This window comes from Acipenser ruthenus, chromosome 19, assembly GCF_902713425.1.
Source record: "Acipenser ruthenus chromosome 19, fAciRut3.2 maternal haplotype, whole genome shotgun sequence".
Taxonomy (NCBI): Eukaryota; Metazoa; Chordata; class Actinopteri; order Acipenseriformes; family Acipenseridae; genus Acipenser; species Acipenser ruthenus.
The window spans coordinates 4,633,395-4,637,343 of NC_081207.1; positions in this window are offsets into that span (position 1 = coordinate 4,633,395).

Consider the following 3,949-nt stretch of genomic DNA (forward strand, 5'->3'; position numbering starts at 1 on the left):
CCTGGTGCACTATCGTCTTAAAACTACAAAAAATCTAAAATGTTATACAATTGTATTTGTGTCTAGTTTAATAAATGTTGGAGTGAACACAACCAATCGGGATGCTGGAGGGGTATGACGCTTCAGAATGTCAACAATTTAAAATGTTAAAAATTCCAAACAGTTTACTTTTGCGAAACGAATCTCAACCGTCCAAAAAATAAATAAAACTGTCGAAACACACAAAACGAAATGACATTGCGCAACGACGCGATATGAAATGGACATTGCGAGGGTAGGTGTTTTGTTGCCATTTCTTGCTTTAAAAATGTATACACAAAATACTTTGAGCATAGGTGGAGAAAGACGGGACCCGCCTTTACCTGGTGCAGAAAGAAGGGCCAGTGTAAAACTGTAGTGGATTCTTCCATCAAACGATCTCTTTGACCGTTGTTTTTATTCTTGGTTTTTGTAATGGCCACCGTTACAGTGGACGTTAATGGGAGTGAGATTGCCGCTGACATTCTACGTATTGTTTTTTTCCCCCCCAACGAATGTTAAAAAATGTAAGCAATTATCCTGAATAGGATTCTTCTATAGTCCTAACCATGTTTGACTTTAGGATTAAATAAAAACTCAATGTATTATTTTATTTATTTGATTATGCAGTGCCATTACAAATAATAAAACAAAAAGTGTGTTCACATTCAGAAAACAAAATTCTGTTAAACTGTAGTGCAGTGCCCTCTAGTGTAAGCTGCACGTAATATCCGCTCACCCTTTTTATAGATAGTGGAATCTCGGTTGAGTTGCAAGTCCAGTCTTGTTATATTTTTTTCCTTGTATGCCCAGTATGTCCATTTTCGGACCTACTTTGAATTTAAGAGACTTGAATTCAAACAAATAAGTTAAAGACCCTGAAACAAGTGTTGAGACTTTTTAAAATTAAAACTAAAAAAAAGTCTCCCAATTTTATTTTTATAAATTAATATTTCCCTTGCACAACCCTATATTTTAGTACTATATGTGAAAAGTAAGATTGGAATAAAATAAAAAGTAAACTATGTGGACGTTAATTAATTTTCCACTGGGAATTATACTTTCATTCACTAAAGAGGATCAGTTGAAGTTCTGAAAACGTTTATAATGCACCTACATTTCAACTGTGAAAGATGTAAATGCAGAGCTATATCAACATTTCCTTTAAATACAATACTGTAAAATATTGTACTTACGAACAACACTTGGAAATGAAGAAAACGACATAAAATAATTGTTATTTGCACTTGAATAAAGAAACTTAAATTAACATCGTAGCGGTGTCACAAATGGTCAACAGGCAACAATCCATGTTGTGAAGCACAGTACGTATGTTTTTCTTGTGACCGCTCCCCATACTCTACTTGTACAATACATTTTGCAGTTTACATTTCAGGCACCAGTGGGCGCAAGAAAATAATAAAGTGATGTACAATTTATATACTGTAGGTCTACGTGCAAAACGTACAGAAAGTACGTTGCGTTTGAACCCCAGATGTGTGTGTGTATATATATACAGTACTGTGCAAAAGTTTTAGGCAGGTGTGAAAAAATGCTGTAAAGTAAGAATGCTTTCAAAAATAGACATGTTAATAGATTATATTTATCAATTAACTAAATGCAAAGTGAGTGAACAGAAGAAAAATCTAAATCAAATCCATATTTGGTGTGACCACCCTTTGCCTTCAAAACAGCATCAACTCTTCTAGGTACACTTGCACAAAGTCAGGGATTTTGTAGGCATATAGTCAGGTGTATGATTAAACAATTATACCAAACAGGTGCTAATGATCATCAATTCAATATGTAGGTTGAAACACAATCATTAACTGAAACAGAAACAGCTGTGTAGAAGGAATAAAACTGGGTGAGGAACAGCCAAACTCAGCTAACAAGGTGAGGTTGCTGAAGACAATTTACTGTCAAAAGTCATACACCATGGCAAGACTGAGCACAGCAACAAGACACAAGGTAGTTATACTGCATCAGCAAGGTCTCTCCCAGGCAGAAATTTCAAGGCAGACAGGGGTTTCCAGATGTGCTGTCCAAGCTCTTTTGAAGAAGCACAAAGAAACGGGCAACGTTGAGGACCGTAGACGGTGTGGTCGGCCAAGGAAATTTATTGCAGCAGATGAAAGACACATCATGCTTACTTCCCTTCGCAATCGGAAGATGTCCAGCAGTGCCATCAGCTCAGAATTGGCAGAAAACAGTGGGACCCTGGTACACCCATCTACTGTCCGGAGAAGTCTGGTCAGAAGTAGCCTTCATGGAAGACTTGCGGCCAAAAAGCCATACCTCCGACGTGGAAACAAGGCCAAGCGACTCAACTATGCACGAAAACACAGGAACTGGGGTGCAGAAAAATGGCAGCAGGTGCTCTGGACTGATGAGTCCAAATTTTTGGCTGTAGCAGAAGGCAGTTTGTTCGCCGAAGGGCTGGAGAGCGGTACACAAATGAGTGTCTGCAGGCAACAGTGAAGCATGGTGGAGGTTCCTTACAAGTTTGGGGCTGCATTTCTGCAAATGGAGTTGGGGATTTGGTCAGAATTAATGGTCTCCTCAATGCTGAGAAGTACAGGCAGATACTTATCCATTATGCAGTACCATCAGGGAGGCATCTGATTGGCCCCAAATTTATTCTGCAGCATGACAACGACCCCAAACATACAGCGAAAGTCATTAAGAACTATCTTCAGCGTAAAGAAGAACAAGGAGTCCTGGAAGTGATGGTATGGCCCCCACAGAGCCCTGATCTCAACATCGTCGAGTCTGTCTGGGATTACATGAAGAGAGAGAAGCTACTGAGGCTGCCTAAATCCACAGAAGAACTTGTGGTTAGTTCTCCAAGATGTTTGGGCCAACCTACCTGACGAGTTCCTTCAAAAACTGTGTGCAAGTGTACCTAGAAGAATTGATGCTGTTTTGAAGGCAAAGGGTGGTCACACCAAATATTGATTTGATGTAGATTTTTCTTCTGTTCACTCACTTTGCATTTTGTTAATTGATAAATATAAACTATTAACATGTCTATTTTGAAAGCATTCTTACTTTACAACATTTTTTCACACCTGCCTAAAACTTTTGCACAGTACTGTATATATATATATATATATATATATATATATATATATATATATATATATATATAGGTAGAATACAACCGTATACTATTCTCAAAAGTAATCTTTCTTTACAGATGTGTAGTAGATTACTATATAGTACCTACTGTTCTTGCATATATACTGTTGTGTACCCTGGTGTTCTTTATATGCAGCTGCTAGGGTTTTCAAGATCAAATAAAATATTATATTATGTATTAATTAATATGTATTACAGTTGTAAGCATGTATTTCACATCCATTTGCTAACAAACAGTGCAGTTTACACAATGAACCCCTGAAATGTACAGCCTCAAGGTACTCATGCTGTGATAAGTTTGGATATACAGCTTTTGGTACACCTTAAAATATATAGAACATAGTTGTTTGTGTGTGTATAATGTTTAGGGATCATAGTTATCAGTGTTATTCATCTGATAAATAAAAAGCTGCATTGTGGAGTAGTGGTTAGGGCTCTGGACTCTTGACCGGAAGGTTGTGGGTTCAATCCCCAGTGGGGGACACTGCTGTTGTACCCTTGAGCAAGGTAATTTACCTAGATTGCTCCAGTAAAAAAAAACAACAACTGTATAAATGGGTAATTGTATGTAAAATAATGTGATGTCTGTATAATGTGAAATAATATATAATGTGATATCTTGTAACAATTGTAAGTCGCCCTGGATAAGGGCGTCTGCTAAGAAATAAATAATAATAATAATTAAATAGGTGAAAGCTCCAGAACACAGGATTTGGTACAGTACTGGTGAACTGAAAACTATGTGAATAATTAGCTATGTTTTGGATACAGAAAGCATCAGTAATACTAG